General features: G+C 39.6%; 1 pseudogene; it reads left to right on the plus strand.

Annotated features, from left to right (window-relative positions):
• Window positions 1–18,420: 18,420 nt before the first annotated feature.
• Window positions 18,421–18,765, plus strand: LOC117999003 (annotated as a pseudogene).
• Window positions 18,766–25,734: the final 6,969 nt, after the last annotated feature.

Consider the following 25,734-nt stretch of genomic DNA (forward strand, 5'->3'; position numbering starts at 1 on the left):
GTACTGGCACAAAAACAGACACATCGATCAATGGAACAGAATAGAGAGCCCAGAAATGGACCCTCAACTCTATGGTCAACTCATCTTTCACAAAGCAGGAAAGAATGTCCAATGGAAAAAAGACAGTCTCTTCAACAAATGGTGTTGGAAAAATTGGATAGCCACATGCAGAAGGACCATTTCCTTACACCACACACAAAAATAGACTCCAAATGGTTGAAAGACCTCAATGTGAGACAGGAGTCCATCAACATCCTAAAGGAGAACACAGGCAGCCACCTCTTCGACCTCAGCCGCAACAACTTCTTCCTAGAAACATCGCCAAAGGCAAGGGAAGCAAGGGCAAAAATGAACTATTGGGACTTCATCAAGATAAAAAGCTTTTGCACAGCAAAAGAAACAGTCAACAAAACCAAAAGACAACCGACAGAATGGGAGAAGATATTTGCAAATGACATATCTGATAAAGGGCTGGTATCCAAAATCTGTAAAGAACTTATCAAACTCAACACCCAAAGAACAAATGATCCAATCAAGAAATGGGCAGAAGACATTAACAGACATTTTTCCAAAGAAGGCATCCAAATGGCCAACAGATACATGAAAAAGTGCTCAACATCACTTGGCATCAGGGAAATCCAAATCAAAACCACAATGGTGAGTTTTGTGAAGTGTGCAAGACTGTTGAATCACAGACCTGTACCTCTGAAACAAATAATACATTATATGTTAAAAAAAAAAAAAAGATAGCAGTAAGGGGAAAATGAAGGGGGGGAATCGGAGGGGGAGACGAGCCATGAGAGATTATGGACTCTGAGAAACAAACTGAGGGTTCTAGAGGTGAGGGGGTTTGGGGGATGGGTAGCCTGGTGATGGGTATTAATGAGGGCAAGTTCTGCATGGAGCACTTGGTGTTATATGCAAACAATGAGTCATCGAACACTACATCAAAACTAATGATGTAATGTATGGTGATTAACATAACATAATAAAAAAAAATACTTGGTGAATGCTTCAGATGTTGTATTAGGGTTGCCATATTAGATTGTATTAGATGCTAGGGTTGCCATAACAAAATACCAGAAACTGGTGGCTTAAACAACAGAAATTTATTTTCTCATAGTTTGTAGGCTGGAAGTCCAAGATCAATGTGTCAGCAGGTTTGATTTCTCCTGAGGCTTCTCTTCATGGCTTGCAGATGGCCACCTAGTTGTTTTGTCTTCACATGGTCTTTTCTCTGTGCATGTGCATTTCTCGTGTCTTTCCCTCTTATAAAGATATTGGTCATATTGAATTAGGGTCCTACCCATATGACCTATTTTACCTTAATTACTTTTTTTTTTTAATTTAATATGTTAGGCACCATACAATACATCATTGGTTTTTGATGTGGTGATCCATGATCCATTGTTTTCGTATAACACCCAGTGCTCCATGCAGTACGTGCCCTCCTTAATACCCATCACCAGGCTAGCCACTACCCCCTCTCTCCTCCCCTCTAAAACCCTGTTTGTGTCTCAGAGTCCATAGTCTCTCATGGTTCATCTCTCCCTCTGATTTCCCCCCCCTTCATTTTTCCCTTCCTTCTCCTAATGTCCTCCATGCTATTCCTTATGTTCCACAAATAAGTGAAACCATATGATAATTGACTTTCTTTGCTTGACTTACTTCTCTTAGCATAATCTCCTCCAGTCCCATCCATGTTGATGTAAAAGTTGGGTATTCATCCTTTCTGATGGCTGAGTAATATTCCATTGTATATATGGACCATATCTTCTTTATCCATTCATCTGTTGAAGGGCATCTCGGCTCTTTCCACAGTTTGGCTATTGCAGACATTGCTGCTATGAACATTGGGGTGCATATGGCCCTTCTTTTCCCTACATCTGTGTCTTTGGGGTAAATACCTAATAGTGCAATTGCTGGGTCATAGGGTAGCTCTATTTTTAAAATTTTGAGGAACCTCCACACTGTTTTCCTAAGTGGCTGTACCAACTTACATTCCCACCAACAGTGTAAGAAGGTTCCCCCTTCTCCACAACCTCTCCAACATTTGTTGTTTTTCTCCCTGTTCATTTTTGCCATTCTAACTGGTGTAAGGTGGTATCTCAATGTGGTTTTGATTTGAATTTCCCTGATGGCTAATGATGATGAACATTTTTTCATGTGTCTGTTAGCCATTTGTATGTCTTCTTTGGAGAATTGTCTGTTCATGTCTTCTGCCCATTTTTGACTTGACTATTTGCTTTTCAGGTGTTGAGTTTGAGAAGTTCTTTATAGATCTTGGATACCAGCCCTTTATCTGTAGTGTCATTAGCAAATATCTTCTCCCATTCTGTGGGTTGCCTCTTTGTTCTGTTGACTGTTTCCTTTGCTGTGCAGAAGCTTTTTATCTTGATGAAGTCCCAAAGTTCATTTTTGCTTTTGTTTCACTAGCTTTTGTAGATGTATCTTGAACGAAGTTGCTGTGGGCGATGTCAAAGAGGTTACTGCCTTTGTCCTCTAGGGTTTTGATGGATTCCTGTCTCACATTGAGGTCTTTCATCCACTTTGAGTTTATCTTTCTGTATGGTGTTAGAAAATGGTCGAGTTTCATTCTTCTGCATGTGGCTGTCCAATTTTCCCAGCACCATTTATTGAAGAGACTGTCTTTTTTTTCATTGCATGTTTTTTCCTGCTTTGTCAAAGATTATTTGACCATAGAGTTGAGGGTCCATATCTGGGTTCTCTATTCTGTTCCTTTGGTCTATATATCTGTTTTTGTGCCAGCAACACGCTGTCTTGGTGATCACAGCTTTGTAATATAGCTTGAAATCGGGCAACGTGATGCCCCCAGCTTTGTTTCTCTTTTTCAATATTTGCTTGGCGATTCGGGGTCTTTTATGATTCCATACAAATTTTAGGATTGTTTGTTCCAGCACTTTGAAAAACGTCATTGGAATTTTGATCAGGATGGCATGGAAGGTATTGATTGCTCTGGGTAGCATAGACATTTTAACAATGTTTATTTTTCCGATCCATGAGCATGGAATATTTTTCCATCTTTTTGTGTCTTCTTCAATTTCTTTCATGAGTGTTCTGTAGTTCCTAGAGTATAGATCCTTTTCCTCTTTGGTTAGGTTTATTTCGAGGTACCTTATGGTTTTTGGTGCTATTGTAAATGGAATCGTTTCTCTAATTTCTCTCTCTACAGTTGCGTTGTTAGTGTATAAGAAAGCAACTGATTTCTGTGCATTGATTTTGTATCCTGCCACATTACTGAATTGCTGTATGAGTTCTACTAATTTGGGGGTCGAGTCTTTTGGGTTTTCCACATAAAGTATCATGTCATCTGTGAAAAGAGAGAGTCTGACTCCTTCTTTGCCAATTTGAATACCTTTTATTTCTTTTTGTTGTCTGATTGATGTTGCTAGGACTTCTAATACTATGTTGAACAATAGTGGCAAGATTGGGCATCCTTGACGTGTTCCTGATCTTAAGGGAAAGGCTCTCAGCTTTTCCCCATTGAGGATGATATTTGCTGTGGGTTTTCCATAGATGGATTTTATGAACTTGAGGAATGTTCCCTCTATCCCTATACTCTGGAGAGTTTTAATCAGAAAAGGATGTTGTATTTTGTCAAATGCTTTTTCTGCATCAATTGAGAGGACCATATGGTTCTTCTCTCCCCTCTTATTAATGTGTTCTGTCACATTGATTGATTTGCAAATGTCGAACCACCCTTGCATTCCGGGGATAACTCCCACTTCGTCATGGTGGATAATCCTTTTAATGCATTGTTGGAGTTTATCAGCTAGGATTTTGTTGCGGATTTTGGAATCTGTATTCATCAGGGATATTAGTCTGAAATTCTCCTTTTTGATGGGGTCTTTGCCTGGTTTGGGGATTAAGGTTATGCTGGCCTCATAGAATGAGTAAAGGCCCTATCTCCAAATACAATCATATTGGGGGCTAGGACTTCAACATTTGAATTTGGGGGGAGGGGGACACAATTCAGTTCATGGGATATTGCCATACTCGTGAACTTGAAATTTTAGCATTACCCACTTTCCTTTTAAGGTTACAATTTATTGCTAATTGTAAAGAGCAAAATACCCTAAGTAAAGATTGAATTGCTATTGGAAAAACCCTTGAAACTAATTTATGGATTTTAAAATTTACTTCAGCCAGGTAGAACCTCAGATTGCTAAGAGCTAAATGAATTATAACCACATGTTGACTATTAATCTTAGAAAATTCAGTTATCTAAGATGTTGGTAAAATAACTGGCAAATAAATAACAATTGTGAGAAAGAATAGAATGATCTGATCTTTTTCAGTTTGCAAATTTAAGAAAATCTAGGTGAGTTTTTTTCAGAGCTTTTCCTTTTAATTTTTTAAATTTTAATGATTTATTTATTTATTTATTGGGTTTAATTAGCCAACATATAGTACATCATTAGCTTTTGATGTAGTGTTCAGTGATTCATTAGTTGTGTATAACACCCAGTGCTCATCACAACACGTGCCCTCCTTAATACCCATCACCTGCTCATCCCATCCCTCCACCTCCCCTCCCTTCTGTAACCCTCAGTTTTTTTCCCAGAGTCCAGAGTCTCTCCTGGTTTATCTCCCTCTCTATTTCTTCCCATTCAATTTTCCCTCCCTTCCCATATGCTTCTCTGCACTATCCCTTATATTCCTCATGAATGAAACCATGTGATAATTGTGTTCCTCTCATTGGCTTATTTCACTTAGCATAATACCCTCCCGTGCTTTTCCCTTTTAAAAAAAAGATTTATTTATTTATTTATTGTTATTTATTTATTTATTTGAGAGAGAGAGAGAGGTAAGCCAGCAGGGGGAGGGAGGGGGGGCAGAGGGAAAGAGAGAATCCCCAAGCATAATTCCCGCTAAATGTGGAGCTTGTCCCAGGGCTCGATCTCCTGACTAGAGATCATGACTTGATCCAAAATCAAGAGTTGTCCACTTAACCAACTGAGCCACCCAGGCACCCCCAGAGCTTTTTCCTTTTAATGAATCATATTAAATCCTAAAATAGCCGAAGTAAAGAGTTTTGCTTTCTAAAGCTAAATATTTAAGATACAACATTTTCCTTAAAAAAGCAAAGAACCAAAAATGTAAATTAATACATTCTAAAAATATTTAGTGAGGAAAGAAAGAGCTTTGTATATATAACCTAAAGAGATAGAAGTGATTTGTATGTTTTGTCTTAAGAATAGTTATTCCTTTTAGAAAGAGAGGAAAGAGTACTGAGATAAATCATTTTGAAAGATGATTGTTGTTCTGATTTGGCTTTCCTACTTTTAAAATAAACATGGCATGGATGCAAGAAAAGAAGCCTGTGGTTTTTCTGCAAATCGGGAGTGGCTCCTGTGTGTTGGCAAGTTTTGGTGTGCTTGTTCTCAGAGAAATTCTTCCTACTTTGAAAGTCCAAACCCTTAATTAGGGCTTGAATATGATATTATGGTCATATAAAGTTATAAATATAAAAGATTTTTAATTTACTTTTAAAATTAAAGTTAAAAAATTTACAATCTGTTCTTTTTTGCAAGCACCTATAACCACAGGTTTTATCCACTGTAAATATCTTACTTTTCCTTGAAAGTCCAGGTAAGATTTTTTTGTTTATGATGCTTAATGATGTTTTCTGAGAGAAAAGAAATGTTTATATAACTGTATACCTAACTTTAATAGTTCCTAGAATGGTTTATGAAAATCAAAAAAGGAAGTCTTTTCCCCTCTGACATTGGTAAATAAATATCCTTCAATGATATAAAGCAGTGATAAAAATCTATTGCAATATCCACAGAAACCCCATTATGATAAGTTGCTTTCTAAAGATTGTGGTACCTTGACTTTTAAAAGTCTGCTCCGCCGAGGGACGTCACTCTGGTGGCTAAGCGGGGGGTGGAACCCCCCGGGACAGTGTGGTGTGAGGACCCTCGGGGTCACAGAAAGACCGGGGGTGCCTGAGTGTGGCAGAGCTCCCAGGTATCGGAGCAGGGAAGCCGGCTGCACAGGCGGAGCCCAGGCGCGGGCTCTCAGCTCGGGGTCGCCATAAACCATGATCCGCGGCACAGTCGGGCCACTGCTCCTCCAGCAGGGACCCAACAAGCGGCAGATCCGGGGAGACTCACCTTCCTCCCCCGGGAGGAGCCGCGCGGGAGCGCACCGCAGGGATCTGCTGGGTTTGGAGACTCCACCCGGGGTCGGGTGCCAGAGATAGAGGCGCGCGGTCGCAGGCCGGTTGAGCACGGAGTGCAGCCGGAGACCGGGGAGACGGGAGTGACTGACGGCTTTTCTCTGGGGGCTCACTGAGGAGCGGGCCCGAGTTCTCGGCTCCTCCGGGGCGGAGATTGGGAGGCCGCCATTTTCACTCTCCGCCTCCAAAGCTGTACGGAAAGCTCGCAGGGAACAAAAGCCCTGGAGAGCAAACGCGAGCAGATTACTCAGCCGGGAGGGGGCAAGGGCGGGGCAATTCCGCCTCCGGCAGAGACATTTGGAAACCACGGCAACAGGCCCCTCCCCAGAAGATCAGCGAGAACAGCCAGACAAGACCAAGTTTACCGATCAATGAGAACGGCAGAACTCCAGCGCTAGGGGAATATGCACATAGAATTCATGGCTTTTTTACCATGATTCTTTAGTCTTTTAAAGTTAATTTTTTTTTAACTGTCTTTTTGTCTTTTTATTTCTTTTTGAATTTTTCTTTTTCCCTTTTTCAAACAACATCTTATCAATCCCTTTTTTTAAAAAAAAACATTTTTATTTTTCATTTTTAGAGTCATATTCTATCCCTTCATAGTAGTTACCCATATTTTTGGCTTATATATATAAGTTGTTCTCTCTTTAAAATTTTGAGATAGTTTCTTCTAACAGATTAAAATATACCCTAAATCTCTAGTATATGGTGTTTTCTATTCCCCTGCCTGATCACATCCTCTCCCTTTTCTTTTTCTTTTTCTTTTTTCTTTTTTTAAATCCTCTTTCTTTTTTCAAACAACTTATCAATTCCTTTTATAAAATTTTTTATAATTTCCATTTTTACAGTCATTTTCCATCCCTTCATCATATCAACCCTTATTTTTGTACATATATAAGTTTTTCTTTCTTTAAAATTTTGGGAGACACTTTCTTCTAAAAGACCAAAACACACCCCAAATCTAGTGTGTGGCACTGATCTATATACCATATAGATCATATTTGATCACATTCTGGTTTTTCTTTTGTTGTTGTTGTTTTGTTTTCTTTGTTTTTGTTTTTATCTTTTTCTTTTTTTTTCTTTTTCTTTTTTCTCTCTTTCCCCTTCTTATCCCACTGCTTCAGGTCTTTTCTGATTTCTTTAGAGTATATTTTCTGGGGACGTGGTTACTCTGCTAGCATTTTGTTCTCTCATTAATCTATTCTCCTCTGCACAAAATGACGAGACGGAAAAAATCACCTCAACAAAAAGAACAAGAGGCAGTACCGACTGCCAGGGACCTACTCAATACGGACATTAGTACGATGTCAGATCTAGAGTTCAGAATCATCACTTTAAAGATACTAGCTGGGCTTGAAAAAAATATGGAAGTTATTAGAGAAACTCTTTCTGGAGAAGTAAAAGAGCTAAAATCCAACCAAGTAGAAATCAAAAAGGCTATTAATGAGGTGCAATCAAAAATGGGGGCGCTAACTGCTAGAATAAATGAGGCAGAAGAGAGAATCAGTAACATAGAAGATGAAATGCTGGAAAATAAAGAAGCTGAGAAAAAGAGAGATAAACAACTACTGGATCATGAGGGCAGAATTCGAGAGATAAGCGATACCATAAGATGAAACAACATTAGAATAATTGGGATCCCAGAAGAAGAAGAAAGAGAGAGAGGGGCAGAAGGTATAATGGAGCAAATTATAGCAGAGAACTTCCCTAATTGGGGAAAGAAACAGGCATGAAAATCCAGGAAGCACAGAGAACCCCTCTCAAAATCAATAAAAATAGGTCAACTCCCCGACATCTAATAGTAAAACTTACGAGTCTCATAGACAAAGAGAAAATCCTGAAAACAGCTCGGGAGAAGAGATATGTAACCTACAAGGGTAGAAACATTAGATTGGCAACAGACCTATCCACAGAGACCTGGCAGGCCAGAAAGGACTGGCAGGATATATTCAGAGCACTAAATGAGAAAAATATGCAGCCAAGAATACTCTATCCAGCTAGGCTCTCATTGAAAATTGAAGGAGAGATAAAAAGCTTCCAGGACAAACAAAAACTAAAGGAATTTGCAAACACAAAACCAGCGCTACAGGAAATCTTGAAAGGGGTCCTCTAAGCCAAGAGAGACCCTAAAAGCAACATAGACCAGAAAGGAACACAGACAATATACGGTAACAGTCACCTTACAGGCAATACAATGGCACTAAATTCCTATCTTTCAATAGTTACCTTGAATGTAAATGGGCTAAATACCCCAATCAAAAGACACAGGCTAACAGACTGGATTAAAAAACAAGATCCATCGATATGCTGTCTGCAAGAGACTCATTTTAGACCCAAAGACACCCCCAGATTGAAAGTGAGGGGGTGGAAAACCATTTACCATGCTAATGGACACCAAAAGAAAGCTGGGGTGGCAATCCTTATATCAGACAAATTAGATTTTAAACCAAAGACTGTAATAAGAGATGAGGAAGGACACTATATCCTACTTAAAGGATCTATCCAACAAGAAGATCTAACAATTGTAAATATCTATGCCCCTAACATGGGAGCAGCCAATTATATAAGGCAATTAATAACAAAAGCAAAGAAACACATCAACAACAATACAATAATAGTGGGGGACTTTAACATCCCCCTCACTGAAATGGACAGATCATCTAAGCAAAAAATCAACAAGGAAATAAAGACTTTAAATGACACACTGGACCAAATGGACTTCACAGACATATTCAGAACATTCCACCCCAAAGCAACGGAATACACATTCTTCTCTAGTGCCCATGGAACATTCTCCAGAATCGATCACATCCTAGGTCATAAATCAGGTCTCAACCGGTACCAAAAGATTGGGATCATTCCCTGCCTATTTTCAGACCACAATGCTTTGAAACTAGAACTCAATCCCAAGAGGAAAGTCGGAAAGAACTCAAATACATGGAGGCTAAAGAGCATCCTACTGAAGAATGAATGGGTCAACCAGGAAATTAAAGAAGAATTAAAAAAATACATGGAAACCAATGAAAATGAAAACACAACTGTTCAAAATCTTTGGGATGCAGCAAAGGCAGTCCTAAGAGGAAAGTATATAGCAATACAAGCCTTTCTCAAGAAACAAGAAAGGTCTCAAGTACACAACCTAACCCTACACCTAAAGGAGCTGGAGAAACAACAGCAAATAAAGCCTAAACCCAGCAGGAGAAGAGAAATAATCAAGATCAGAGCAGAAATCAATGAAATAGAAACTAAAAGAACAGTAGAACAGATCAACGAAACTAGGAGCTGGTTCTTTGAAAGAATTAACAAGATTGATAAACCCCTGGCCAGACTTATCAAAAAGAAAAGAGAAATGACCCAAATCAACGAAATCATGAATGAAAGAGGAGAGATCACAACCAACACCAAAGAAATACAAACAATTATAAGAACATATTATGAGCAACTCTATGCCAGCAAATTAGATAACCTGGAAGAGATGGATGCATTCCTAGAGATGTATCAACTACCAAAACTGAACCAGGATGAAATAGAAAACCTGAACAGACCTATAACCACTAAGGAAATTGAAGCAGTCATCAAAAATCTCCCAAAAAACAAAAGCCCAGGGCCAGATGGCTTCCCAGGGGAATTCTACCAAACATTTCAAGAAGAATTAATACCTATTCTTCTGAAACTGTTCCAAAAAATCGAAACGGAAGGAAAACTTCCAAACTCATTTTATGAGGCCAGCATTACCTTGATCCCCAAACCAGACAAAGACCCCATCAAAAAGGAGAATTACAGACCAATATCCCTGATGAACATGGATGCAAAAATTCTCACCAAAATACTAGCCAATAGGATCCAACAGTACATTAAAAGGATTATTCACCATGACCAAGTGGGATTTATCCCTGGGCTGCAAGGTTGGTTCAACATCCGCAAATCAATCAATGTGATACAGTACATTAACAAAGGAAAGAACAAGAATCATATGATCCTCTCCATAGATGCAGAAAAAGCTTTTGACAAAGTACAGCATCCTTTCTTGATCAAAACTCTTCAGAGTATAGGGATAGAGGGTACATACCTCAATATCATAAAAGCCATCTATGAAAAACCTACAGCAAATATTATTCTCAATGGGGAAAAACTGAGAGCTTTCCCCCTAAGGTCAGGAACGCGGCAGGGATGTCCACTATCACCACTGCTATTCAACATAGTATTGGAAGTCCTAGCCACAGCAATCAGACAACAAAAAGAAATCAAAGGCATCCAAATTGGCAAAGAAGAAGTCAAACTCTCCTTCTTTCCAGATGATATGATACTTTATGTGGAAAACCCAAAAGACTCCACCCCAAAACTGCTAGAACTCATACAGGAATTCAGTAAAGTGGCAGGATATAAAATCAATGCACAGAAGTCAGTGGCATTCCTATACACCAACAACAAGACAGAAGAAAGAGAAATTAAGGAGTCGATCCCATTTACAATTGCACCCAAAACCATAAGATACCTAGGAATAAAGCTAACCAAAGAGACAAAGGATCTGTACTCAGAAAACTATAAAATACTCATGAAAGAAATTGAGGAAGACACAAAGAAATGGAAAAACGTTCCATGCTCATGGATTGGAAGAACAAATATTGTGAAGATGTCAATGCTACCTAGAGCAATCTACACATTCAATGCAATCCCCATCAAAATACCATCCACTTTTTTCAAAGAAATGGAACAAATAATCCTAAAATTTGTATGGAACCAGAAAAGACCCCGCATAGCCAGAGGAATGTTGAAAAAGAAAAGCAAAGCTGGTGGCATCACAATTCCGGACTTCAAGCTCTATTACAAAGCTGTCATCATCAAGACAGCATGGTACTGGCACAAAAACAGACACATAGATCAATGGAACAGAATAGAGAGCCCAGAAATGGACCCTCAACTCTATGGTCAACTAATCTTCGACAAAGCAGGAAAGAATGTCCAATGGAAAAAAGACAGTCTCTTCAACAAATGGTGTTGGGAAAATTGGATAGACACATGCAGAAGAATGAAACTGGACCACTTCCTTACACCACACACAAAAATAGACTCCAAATGGCTGAAGACCTCAATGTGAGACAGGGGTCCATCAAAATCCTAAAGGAGAACACAGGCAACAACCTCTTTGACCTCAGCCGCAGCAACTTCTTCCTAGAAACATCGCCAAAGGCAAGGGAAGCAAGGGCAAAAATGAACTATTGGGACTTCATCAAGATAAAAAGCTTTTGCAAAGCAAAGGAAACAGTTAACAAAACCAAAAGACAACCGACAGAATCGGAGAAGATATTTGCAAATGACATATCAGATAAAGGGCTAGTATCCAAAATCTATAAAGAACTCATCAAACTCAACACCCAAAGAACAAAGAATCCAATTAAGAAATGGGCAGAAGACATGAACAGACATTTTTCCAAAGAAGACATCCAAATGGCCAACAGACACATGAAAAAGTGCTCAATATCGCTCGGCATCAGGGAAATCCAAATCAAAACCTCAATGAGATATCACCTCACACCAGTCAGAATGGCTAAAATTAACAAGTCAGGAAATGACAGATGTTGGCGAGGATGCGGAGAAAGGGGAACCCTCCTACACTGTTGGTGGGAATGCAAACTGGTGCAGCCACTCTGGAAAACTGTATGGAGGTTCGTCAAAAAGTTGAAAATAGAGCTACCATATGATCCAGCAATTGCACTACTGGGTATTTACCCCAAAGATACAAAAGTAGGGATCCGAAGGGGTACGTGCACCCCGATGTTTATAGCAGCAATGTCCACAATAGCCAAACTGTGGAAAGAGCCAAGATGTCCATCGACAGATGAATGGATAAAGAAGATGTGGTATATATATACAATGGAATATTATGCAGCCATCAAAAGGAATGAGATCTTGCCATTTGCAACGACGTGGATGGAACTGGAGGGTATTATGTTGAGTGAAATAAGTCAAACAGAGAAAGACATGTATCATATGACCTCACTGATATGAGGAATTCTTAATCGCAGGAAACAAACTGAGGGTTGCTGGAGTGGGGGGTGGGGTGGGAGGGATGGGGGGACTGGGTGATAGACACTGGGGAGTGTATGTGCTCTGGTAAGCGCTGTGAATTGTGCAAGACTGTTGAATCTCAGATCTGTACCTCTGAAACAAATAATGCAATATATGTTAAGAAAAAAAGAAGAAGAAGAAGAAGAAGGTAGCGGGAGGGGAAGAATGAAGCGGGGGAAATCGGAGGGGTAGACGAACCACGAGAGACGATGGACTCTGAAAAACAAACAGGGTTCTAGAGGGGAGGGGGGTGGGAAGATGGGTTAGCCTGGTGGTGGGTATTTAGGAGGGCACATTCTGCATGGAGCACTGGGTGTTGTGCACAAACAATGAATCATGGAACACTTCATCTAAAACTAATGTTGTAATGTAAGGGGATTAACATAAGAATAAAAAAATTAATAAATAAAAATAAAAATAAAAAATAAATAAATAAATAAATAAAATAAATAAAAAGTTACAAGGGAACTCCCATAAAGCTATGGGCAGATTTCTCAATAGAAACTTTTCAGGCCAGAAGAGATTGTGATGGCATATTCCAAATATTGGAAAAAAATTAAAAACCAACAAAGAATACTATACTTGGCAAAGCTATCTTTCAGAAATAAAGGAGGGATAAAGAATTTCCCAAACAAACAAAAGTGAGGGAATTCATTACCACTATATCTGCTTTACAATAAATGCTAGAGAGAGTTCTTTGAGTAGAAATAAAAGGACTCTAACAACATAAAAACATAAGAAGGCAGTGTAAAACTCACTACAATGGTAAATGTATAGTCAGAGTAGGAGTCTGTAATAGTGGTACATAATTCATTTACAATAATATTAAATTGCATTCACCCTTCTATGTTTTAAGTATTGATTTCCTTATTCATCTAAGATTTTTTAGAGTTCAAAAATGTGGTTTCAATGAGTGAAATCATATACGAAACCAATACGCCATTCTGTGTGTGGTTAATAAATAAAATCTGTCATTAAAAAAAAAAATAAAATAAAAAAAAAATAAAGATTGTGGTACCTTGCTTGTTAGGAGAAAATTTAGAGAACGTTGTAATTTCTATTGAGGTCAACAAAAATAAATATGGTTTTAAGTAGTCAAAGAATCAGAATTGGCCAATTTTAAAACAACAAAAATCATTATCTTTCTGAGCCCCAAACTTTTTCATTTGTCTTTTATTGTCTTTAATACGTAATTAATACATATACATTGTAGAAATTAGGGAAACTTATTTGCATTTCTTCCATATTCTAGAGAAAACCACTGTGAATTTTTAAATATAAATACCCTAGATATTTTTCCATGTGTATGTAACGTTTACTTAACACTTAACAGAATAACCTGAACAACGTTTCCTTGTTACTATATGTAGATTTTGGTATTTTTGATGGTTTTGCGTAATATTCCATTGAATGGATAACATGTTTAACAAACTCCCATTGATGGATATTTGGGAAGTCTCTTAAGTTTTGCTAGTATAATCAATGCCTACATGAACACACACACACACACACATACATACATATCTATAGCTATATCTACATATGTATATACCTATACCATCTATCTTTATGATAAGTGATAAATGATATTTCTTTAGAATAAGTTCCTAGATATATATTTACTGGATTAAACAGCATGCATATTTTGACAGATAGAAGCCCTCTTAACCAAAGATATAAAAACTGGTAAATGCCCTATTAATCAAAATAGGTGGCTAAAGAGGGGAATCATAAAAATATTATATATGTATATATACACACACATGGACATACACACATATATACATATAAAATATATATAAACATATACATGTAATTTAAGCATTTTATTTTTACTTAAAAAATATAAATGCATATTCATTCACTAATTTAGATGAAATTTTAAAATTTCTTTTTAGGACTAAGGAATTGTTGTTGTTGTTGACAATGAGACCCATGATTAAAGTTCCATGTACACTCTCTTGGATAAATGACATCTGCAATGAATTGTTTAGGCTTTTTAGTTTCCCTTTTTTTAAGGTGGAGCAAGAACTGAAAAAATGTATACTCCTTCTCCAATCTTTTGCTCCTAATTTGACATTTGTATGTGTGTGATGTGCCTTTAGACTCTATCCAAAGCATTCAAATTGGTTTTCCCTGAAACATCTCTTTTTCTTTTCTTTTATGTAAAACCGATTAAATAACATAATTATGAAACAAGTACATTTGACATAAAAGTATTTTTTATATTTATTTTTTTATTCTTATGTTAATCCCCATACATTACATCATTAGTTTTAGATGAAGTGTTCCATGATTCATTGTTTGTGCATAACACCCAGTGCTCCATGCAGAATGTGCCCTCCTCAATACCCACCACCAGGCTAACCCATCCTCCCAGCCCCCTCCCCTCTAGAACCCCGTTTGTTTTTCAGAGTCCATCGTCTCTCATGGTTCGTCTACCCCTCCGATTTCCCCCGCTTCATTCTTCCCCTCCCGCTACCTTCTTCTTCTTCTTTTTTTTTTCTTAACATATATTGCATTATTTGTTTCAGAGGTACAGATCTGAGATTCAACAGTCTTGCACAATTCACAGCGCTTACCAGAGCACATACCCTCCCCAGTGTCTATCACCCAGTCACCCCATCCCTCCCACCCCACCCCCCACTCCAACAACACTCAGTTTGTTTCCTATGAGGAATTCTTAAAAGTATTTTTTAAAAAACCAAACCACTGACTCTTGATAAGCAGAATACTCAAAATTCAAGAGCAGATCAAAGAGTAGTCTACTGGTATAAAGGACTCAATGGGTCCTGGCCAGCAGTGTGTTTTATAGAATCAGTAGAGTGTCAGTTTAATAATTTAGTTAATTCAGGGTTGATTGTGAGAGTTTCTACTAAATGCCTTTCAGTAAAGTACCATTGACTTGCTCTCTTTCTGCAGTATATGAGAGTGTTTGTCTCCTTCCACTCTGGTTCTCAAACTTTAGTGGCCATAAGAATCATTTGGACAGGGGTGCCTGGTTGGCTCAGTTGGTTAAGTGTCTGCCTTCGGTTCAGGTCATGATCCCAGGGTCCAGGTATCAAACCCCACATAGAGCTCCGTGCTCAGTGGGGAGCCTGCTCCTCCCTCTCCTGCTCCCCCTGCTTGTGCTCTCTCTCTGTCAAATAAATAAATAAATAAAAATCTAAGGAAAAAAAGTAAGAATCACTTGGACAGCTTGTTAAAAATGCAGATTCTTGATACACCATTCTAATAGATTCTGATTTGGGACAAGTCCCAAGAATCTGCAAAATATCAACCAAGGTGATCAGGTCAAAATATTTAATTCAAGGAAGAGATTCTGTGATTCTCATTAACCCACAGACAGTCTTCTAACAAAATTTGGTTAAGGTAACAATATTACCCATTTAGGTCATTTCACCTCCTTGATCCAACCTATTTATTCTAGAGAGATAACTTTTAGGAAAAGAATTCTCTTGGTCCATCCAGCTTTTCTATGACAGAGATTTTGACAATCTAAATATTCAGATTTATTTTTGAAAAATCAAAACTAGATATCTGAAAAATCTAAATGCATCTTAGCAGTAGGGGGTAGATCCTCTACAGCACACCAGATAGGATTTTTCAGAGTTGGATTAGGATTCAGAGGTGACTCAGCTTCTTTTTTTTATTTTTAAATTTGAGAATAGTTGACATACAATATTATATTAGTTTCAGGTGTACAACATAGTGATTGAAGTTCTCTATATATTATGCTGTGCTCATCATTAGTAGCTGTCACCATACAATGCTATTACAATATCATCGACTATATTCCCTATGCTGTGATTTATTCATTCTATAACTGAAAGCCTGTATCTCCCACCCCTTCACCCAATTTGCTCATCACCCCTACCCTCCCTTTCTCTGGCAACCATCAGTTTGTTCTCTGTATTGATAGGTCTGATTCTGCTTTTTGTTTGTTTATTCATTTGTTTTGTTTTTTAGATTCCATACGTGAATGAATTCATATGGCATTTGTATTTCTCAGTCTGACTTATTTCACTTAGCGTAATACCCTCTAGATCCATCCATATTGTCACAAATAGCATGATCTCATCCTTTTTCAGGACTGTGTAATATTTTGTTTTGTATGCAGATATATCTTCTTTATACATTCATCTATCAGTGGACACTTAGGTTGCTTCCATATCTTATCTATTGTAAACAATGCTGCAGTAAACACAGGGGTACATATATCTTTTCAAATTAGTTTTTGTTTTCTTTAGGTAAAAACCCAGTAATGGAATTATTGGATCATATAGTATTTCTATTTTTAACTTTTTGAGGAACCCCATACTATTTTTCACAGTGGCTGTGCCAATTTATACTCCCACTAATAGCGCGTGAGCTTTTTTCCTCCATATCCTCGCCAACACTTGCTATTTCTTGTCTTTTTTATTTTAGCCATTATGACAGATGTGGTAACTCAGATTCTTGCCTCTATATTAAACAGTTTCATAGGGGCAACCTCATCTTAGTTTTTACCTAAGTCATTTTGCCATTAAATGGAATTTAAATAAACCTACAACCAGGTGATGAAGGAATTTGTTCTCTAAAAACCACACCTCTAGTAAGCCAATGATACTAAAACGTGAATTTATTTTTTTATTTAAAAAATTTTTATTTATTAATTTTGAAATTCCAGTATCATTATAAAACCTGAATTTATAATAAGGAGGTAATGCCCATTATCTCCTAAAACAATAGCAACAACAAAATACTCAATTTTTTTTTGACAATAGAAAACCACAGTTAATTTATTAACACTTTTAAAGGTTTGGGGGCTTCATTCATCTTGACTAAATTATAGTGTAGCTACCTAGTGTCTTGCAGAGAAGGGGGCCATGAGGGGATTTTTATCAGTTGTTTTTTTGTTTTTTGTTTTTTTTGCTATTTTTCAGGCGTGGTATTCAGCTGCAAAGGAAGATATTTTCATACTGGAATGAATGTTTCTGATTCTTGCCTTGCCAATGTAGGGCCTACCCTAGGACACTGAGAGCCTGGAGAGCTACGGCTGGCCTGATGGAGTCAATGGATATCAGGAAGAGAATGTCCAGAGGTCAAGGAAGAGTTGAAATTTGGAGAGACTATCTGTGGCTCTAGGAAGCTGAAGCAGGAGTCTTATTTTAAGGTGCCTGAGGCTTTCATCTGTGAGTCAGGCAGGAAGTGTTAAAGGCCTCAGCTTTCTCAGAAAAGTAGGGGGGTAAATATACGTGAACATCAGGCTGAAAGTCCAGGACTCCAATGATCCATCCAACCTCACAGGTTTCATGGTTCTTGACTGCTTATCGCAGTATCTCTAGGGCCTTGTCTGATCCAACTGGAACCAGTAGATGTCCAGAGGGAATGAGGAAGTACAGGGGCATTAATATTGTATAGGCAAACATGACTAAAGAGAGATGGGATACAGGAAGGAATCAGCAGATAAATTGCCCACCCTTTCTAACAGAAGATTTCGAGACAGAATGGCTCCATATGGCCTTTTCTAGAGGGGTCCCGTGACACTGAGCAGTCCATTGCTACAGCCAGTTTAGTAATGCACTATTGTGTTTACCTTCTCTCCTTACCTGAATGAATTCTCTTTTTTTTTCACTCTTGCCTTCCTGACATTATACTCCCCAATAACACATTAGCACAAAAGCTTTGAATTGGGCTCTGTTTTGTTTTGTTTTTTTGTTGTTTGTTGTTTAAATTGAGGCTAAGAAAATGGATTCCAGCATAGCCCTAAAAAGAAAACTCTCAGGATGGAATTTTGGAGTTGGTTTACCTTCTTGACTAAAGGCAATAGAGACCCCACTGTGGTGGTAAGTGGGAGGATAATGACCCCTGGCAGTGAAATCACAATGAAGTTTTGCCTGTGGTTACTTGGGAGGAGATGCAAGGTAGAAGGCAAGGCATTCCGAGATCATTATGTGGAAAATACTAATTATAAGACTTCTCACATGGTGTGACTGCCTTTGATGGCAGTAGAAATCTTATATAAAGAAAATGATACTTTCCTCAGCTGCCAATAAGGAGCTCAGTCCTTCTGAGAAAGCTAAGTCGGCATTGGGGTCAGGCCCTTACTTTATCCGGCAACTAGCACTGAGCCTGGCAGTGAACACTCAGCATTTGCCTGCACCATGGCTTTTGTCTAGGAGCTCGCCTGCATCTTCTTAGCCCTCATTGTGCATGATGATGAGGTGACAATCATGGAGGTTAAGATCAATGCCCTCATTAAAGCAGAGGGTGTAAATGTTGAACCTTTCTTGCCGGGCTTGTTTGCAAAAGCCCTGGTCAATGTCAACATCAGAAGCCTCATCTGCAACCTAGGGGCTGGTGGACCTGACCCAGCAGCTGGTGCTGCCCTAGCAGGAGGTCCTGCTCCCTCCACCACTGCTGCCCCAGCTGAGGAGAAGAAAGTAGAAGCCAAAAAAGAAGAATCGGAGGAGTCTGATGATGACATGGACTTTGGTCTTTTTGACTAAACCTCTTCTGTAAACTGTTCAGTAAATAGCTAAACTCTTGGGCACTTGGGGGCTTAAGTGGTTAAGCATCTGCCTTCGGCTCGGGTCATGATCCCAGGGTCCTGGGATCAAGCCCTGTGCCGGTGTGTGTGTGGGGGTGTGCCTGCTCAGCAGAGAGTCTGCTTCTCCCTCGGCCCCTCCCCCCAACTTGTGCGATCTCTTTCTCTTTCTCAAATAAATAAATAAAATCTTTAAAAACATAAATAACTGAACTCTTAAAAAAAAGGGGGCACCTGGGTGCCTCAGTCAGTTGAGCACCAGCTCTTGCTTTTGGCCCAGGTCATGGGTTTGAGCCCCAAGTTGGGCTCTGTGCTGGGCGTGGAGTCTGCTTAAGATTCTCTCTCTCTCTCCCCCTCTCTCTCTGCCCCTCCCCCACTCTCCCTCTCTCTAAAAAAAAAGAAAGAAAGAAAAGAAAATTATATACTCAGGGCAGCTAATGGCATACTTAAGGGTTCCTCTGAAAACCAGAGGTGTCAATGGTAGTCCAGTCTCAGGGTAGACTGGTTTGAAAATCAGATCCAGATTCTAATTATAAGGACTCTAGAGATGTAAAGGAAATTAAATTTGTAACTTCTATATATATATATACTATTTAAAACCAGGACTCAGATGGGGAAGAGGGCACAAAAGACCTGTGATGAGGATATTTGAATGGATAAACCTAAGAACACTGAACTAAAAAATTCCCTGGAATAATTCCTGGGCCAGTGGAATCCACTGGTTTCCTTTGCCAAAGGAAAACATCCTCCCCTTTCCTAGAGTCTCTACAATGGCCTCACCCGAAGCAGGTGCTAATAAGATGATACTTGTTCTCTTTAAAAGCTGCCTCTGCCACAACTTATCACCACTGGGCCAATAACCAGGATCATATTTCAGTACAGCCTGAGAGGAAATATACAGTCCCTACTTAGGGAAGAAATAGACTACCTAATAAACATATGACAGAATCTGGCCCTTATGTATCAGCAGGAAACAAGGGAATATGTATAGAAGTGTATTTTGAGGATATCAGATCAGGGGAATCTAAGTCTGGATAGGGGAGAATTCACAGGTATGGGGTATCTTGTATGACTCAGGATTCAATGTTCCAGGACCTAGAGTTGCTCTAAACACACTGTCAGTTTGGATCCTTGAAACTTGGTCATGACAATGGCCTAGAGTATGTGAGGTCAAGTTGCCAGTGGTCTTGACCAATGAAGACATATGGATCAGAGAAGCAGGAATGTTAGAATGGATTTACTATGTACAACCTGAGGACCTATCACTGATTCTGATTATAAGTTCCCTGGAAGGACTCAGAGCTCACTCCTATCTCTAAGGCAATAGGAAATATACTAGGACTGGGTATGCCAGTTTCTTTAGGAAGCTTAGTGATGTCTGTTCTCTGCAGGTAATGACTGAGATGTGGCATGGAAATTAGGCCATCTAATATAAATGAGGACAATGGGATTCCAGAATGAAAGAGACCAGTGGCAGGACTTAATTCTCAGAGGCAAGATGGACATAATTATTGCAATGGGCATCAAAATCAGAATAGCAGTTAGAGTGTCATGACTTACATGGATCTAGTGATTTTAGGGGCAAGATACATGGACAACTGGGGCTCCTGGGTGGCTCAGTTGTTAAGCATCTGCCTTCGGCTCAGGTCATGGTCCCAGGATCCTGGGATCAAGCCCCTCATTGGGCTCCCTGCTCATCGGGAAGCCTGCTTCTCCCTCTCCCACTCCACCTGCTTGTGTTCCCTCTCTCACTGTGTCTCTCTCTGTCAAATAAATAAAATCTTAAAAAAAAAAAGATACACGGAGAACTTATTAGGCATTGCTTGATTTGGATAATAGAAAATGAAGAGCTAGAAAGCTGACATCAGTGCTAAAGTGAAAACTCACCCAGTTTCTAGAACTAAATACACCCAGAGTCCATTGACTGAAGACGAGACCAGGTTTCCTTGAGGAAGAACCTAGCAATGCCAGTAGAGTATATAGGACAATATTCTTCTGATCCTTCCCTAAGGGGACCTTTGGTCATTTACAAGTGTGCCAGGGGAAAAGGCAATAACCAGGCTTTCCAAATCTGTTAGGTAGGAAGTCTGAGCTGGCACTGGCATTAATATTAAGAGGCCCAAAATACTGTCCTGTCTTCCAGTTAGAATGGGAGTTATGGTAGCCAGATGATAAATGGAGCTTCAGTGCAAGTCCAATTCACAGTGGTATCAATGAGTCAGCAGACCTGTCCTGTAGGTATTCCCTACATATATTCTAGTTTTTCCTTGAATATACAAATGGAATAGCTATCAGCTGAAATAGGTATCAGAACTTTTACATGGGTTTCCTGTACTATGTAAATTAAGGGTCATTATTTTCAGAAAGGCCAAGTGACAGTGCCAGAAACTGACTACTCCCTCAGTAAAAAGGTAAATTATAAATAATGCCTTATCCCAGAAGGGATTGCAATGATTTGCACCACTATAAGACTTGAAAGATGTGGGGGTTGTGGTCCCCATTGCATTTCCTTTCAGTTCACCTCTCTATTCTCTCTAAACCGAGGGATGTTGAGAGATGATGGTGGACCACCATACATCCAGTAGTGACAGTCTCAGTCATGGCTTGTGGGCAGGATATGGTTATATTTACAGAAGCACATTCATTTATCTTCTGACATTTGCTATGTGGATATTGGTGTAGTGAATGCTTGCTTCCAATCCTCATCTGTAAGGAGTATCAAAATCTGTTTGCCTTTATAGAGTAGGAACAGCATGGAGTTAATGCCTTAGGGGGCAAACTTTTACTTATGGGAAAGGGGAGGTGAAAAAAACTGAAAGATAAATTGCCTGCCCTTCAAAGATTCCAAGATGCGGTAATTCCAGAATGCCTTTCTGGAGATATCCCACATTATCAAAGAACTTGTTAAGTCTCTTTTATAAGTATGACCAGCTCAGTAAATACACAAAAGATTGTATTACCTTTTTGTCCTTCCTTGCTTCATTTACCTTTTCCCTTTGTTTTTGCCGCTCTGGCTGTGAATCTCCAAGGAAGAATTAGCACAGAGATTTGCTTCATGTTGCTTTTAAGAATCTGAGCTAAGAAAATGGCCCTCCATACTCTCCTTACCCAACACCAACTAGTTGAACTTAGAAAAGGAAACATAAATGTGTAGATAAGCACATGTTAATTTTGAAAGACTGCTGCTCTCCATTATTTCTATGAAATCAATGGAGAAGATGTAGTAAATGTCAGATTGTTTAAAAATTAACTACAGATTGCGTTTAAAAATATTTATACAATAAAGTGGTGCCTGGGTGGCTCAGTTGGTTAAGCGACTGACTTTTGATTTTGGCTCAGGTCATGGTCTCAGAGTCCTGAGATCAAGCCCTGCGTTGGGCTCTGAACTCAGCAGGAAGACAGCTTGAGATTCTCTCTCTCCCTCTACCTCGGCCCCCCACCCCCTACTCTCATTCTCTAAAATAAATAAATACATCTTTAAAAAATATTTGCATAGTAGAAATATAAGTTCTATTTACCTCTGTAATAACTGGCCAGCTTAGACTATAAATTAACTTACTATTCAGGGGCGCCTGGGTGGCTCAGTTGCTTAAGCGACTGCCTTTGGCTCAGGTCATGATCCTGGAGTCCTGGGATCGAGTCCCGCATCGGGCTCCCTGCTCAGCAAGGAGTCTGCTTCTCCCTCTGACCCTCCTCCCTCTCATTCTCTCTCTATCTCATTCTCTCTCTCAAATAAATAAATAAATCTTTAAAAAAAATTAACTTACTATTCATTAATAAAATTAATATCTCTTGGAGCTATAGACCTTCTGAAAAGCTGTATAGCATCTGATCATTTTTATTTACATTTATCATTTAGTTTGTGTCAGCAAGCCAGTGTCTATGAGCAACTCTTTTAAGATTGCAAGTACTGAATATTCTAATCTCTGCACCAGAATCCAAGTATGATTGACATTCTGATTTGGAAAATATTTTAAGGAGACAGTTTTGACCATCAGTAGTAAAAGTTGTGTTGTAGCATTAGTTTGCAGTGGACTTATGAAGTGCTGGATTTAATCCTCAAACATAGGCACTGAGTTTATTGGAAAACTAGGAGCAAGTTCCTGAACTTTCATCAAAAGAGACAAGAATAAATGTGTCTTGAGGGGAACTTGAGCTCTGAGGTTCCCTGCCTTTCTGGTTTAACAAAGCCTTAATGAGTTGACCTTCAGGGCACAGTTTCAAAGACACTGCTTTTAATTTAATCCTTTTTTTTTTTTTCTGGGCAGACATAACCAAACATGTTGTTTAATAATTATTTTCAATGTCATTGTACTCCATGATATGCTGTGTACCACAGGCTCTACAGATGTACATTCCAGTGGGAGTGACTACCTCAGGAGGTAGACCTGGGAAGAGGTCCTTGCAGACTGTAGGAGCAGGCTTGATGCTCTTTGGACAAAGCTTTCTGTGGTTCCAGCAATTCCATGTGTGACTTAGAAGAGTGGGAGGTACTGGGTCTTGGTAGGCAAGTCTCTTGACTTGTGGACCTCATTCTATAGGGAGGAGCATGGATGAAGGAAGGCTAGATGGGCCCCTATAAAGTACAGGGTTTGAGGCAGGGCCTGGGTCTATGGTGATATGGAAAGTTGACATGATGAAGGAACAAAAAGACTGGTGAAGCTGGAAGGAAGATAAGCCTTGAAGATCATGACAAGGCATTTAGATTTTTGTTTTATTGGTATGCTTGTTTGCCAGTCAGACTGCATTAGGTCTGCAGAGCCTTAAGTAAGAGCTGACTAGGACCTTGTCTGAGGCTTCTCTGCAAAACTTTGGGACAGGAGACTTTGTGAAAGAAAGGACTTGAGATTTCAGCTAGTCTGTGGTGACACAGAGGTCAAAGTAGACCAAAATATTCAGATGGAGCCAAGGTAATATCATAGCATGGAGAAAGGAGCTTTTTCATAATATAATTCACCATGTACACCCCAGGGCCTGGAACTAGAAACAAGGCCTATTTTAACTCACCTAAGAGCTGGGTAGGAGACAGAAAGTTACACTTTGCTATGAAGCTGACAAATGTTTATGTTTCATGTTGTCTTGGTTTTACTTACTAACACCCTTAGGTTCTTTACAGCAGTGCCCTTGGACCTTTCTTTTCTTTCTACCTTCCTGTAAACTGAACCCCAGTTTGCCTGAATCTCAAATCCTGGTTCTGCAATCCCAGCCTTTGGCCTTTGGGTTAAGTATTAGCTCTTTGCCTTACAAGCTTTCCAATGTAAGCTTTCCGTAATGGAGTCTGACTTAGCCGGCCTGTCTGACCTCCTGATGGCACATGGCAAACACTGTTCCAGGTGTGACCACTTGCAATCTAACTTCTGCCCTAGCTAGAACAACCTTTGCTTCCCATAAACATTTTGTTATGAACCACCAGATTCAGAGCACCTGCTCGGTTGCCCTGGCAACAAGGCACTGGCTCCGCTTTTCTTTAGTCCCCAGGCTTGGAGAATATGACACTATAGAAGGAAAATTCAGAGCCCCAAGGACAGGTACCTGTTGGGTCCACCCAGTCAGTGGAGGTTGGGATGCAGATACAGACCCTGCTTTTACAGACTGGTGTTAGCAGCTACTGTAGGCAGCTAGGCCCATCCCTATTTACCCATCCGGAGAAATGTAGAGGCAATCCAGCAGAACTCCCTGAAATTAAGCAGTCATAATGATTCATTGAATATCCAAAGCTTTTGTTGGGAATTGGGGGGGGGGGAGCGGTGGTGCTGGGAGCAAACTGATTTCATTACTAACATACTGCATTTTAAAAGATGTGGAGGGTGATAGTTCTGTTCCTGAAGCCCAAAAGCCATGTCCAGAGGGGGAGCAAAGAAGGTCCATCCACAAGAACTGATAGGTATTACTTATCTGCTAGGAGGAAGAACTGACACCTCTAGAGCTTTATAGGGCTATCCTGGAGGAAATGAGTTGGGGGTGATCCAAACTTCCACCACAATTTAACCACAGCCTCAAGAAAAGATTATGTAATAAGCTAGTTCAAGTCACCAGGCTTGAGCCTTTCAATATTAACAAGCCTCTGTACAATGTTGGAAATGGGACTAGCACACACTATGCCTCTCTCTCTCTCAGATGGTAGCAGGGCCACTTTCCTAAGGTGTGTGCATGTGTGTATGCACGTGTGTGTACGTGTGCATAACTGTCACCCTCTGTTTGCCAGCTCCCCCACGCAAGGCACCTATATCCCTGTCACACATCATGCTATTTTTAGGCAGATTGCATTCTTCTTTTTTTTTTAAGATTTTATTTATTTATTTGACAGAGAGAGACACAGTGAGAGAGGGAACACAAGCAGGGGGAGTGGGAGAGGGAGAACCAGGCTTCCCGCTGAGCAGGGAGCCCAGTGCGGGGCTCTATCCCAGGACGCTGGGATCATGACCTGAGCCGAAGGCAGATGCTTAATGACCGAGCCACCCAGGCGCCCCCAGATTGCATCATTCTTATTCTATTTTTTTTTAAGATTTGTTTATTTGACAGAGAGAGACACAGTGAGAGGGGGAACACAAGCAGGGGGAGTGGGAGAAGCAGGCTTCCCACTGAGCAGGGAGCCCAATGCAGGGCTTGATCCCAGGACCCTGGGATCATGACCTGAGCGAAAGGCAGACGCTTAATCGACTGAGCCACCCACGCACCCCCAGACTGCATTATCCTTATTCTACTTCTAAAAAATACTTGCTTAAAGATCTATTGCACAAAAAGTATAGATTAGTTTTAAGGATTTGTTATTGGCAATTAATATTCAAAGACACTTCCTCTGGTAAGTGCCCTCCTTCATACAGAGAACACCTTTGGGAATGTTTTATATATGATGCTTGCACTATTTTTTTTAAAGATTTTATTTATTTATTTGAGAGAGAGAGAATACACACACACACGAGTGGGAGGA

This window comes from Mirounga leonina, unplaced genomic scaffold (assembly GCF_011800145.1).
Source record: "Mirounga leonina isolate KUSES-001 unplaced genomic scaffold, KU_Mleo_1.0 Mir_447, whole genome shotgun sequence".
Classification (NCBI taxonomy): Eukaryota; Metazoa; Chordata; class Mammalia; order Carnivora; family Phocidae; genus Mirounga; species Mirounga leonina.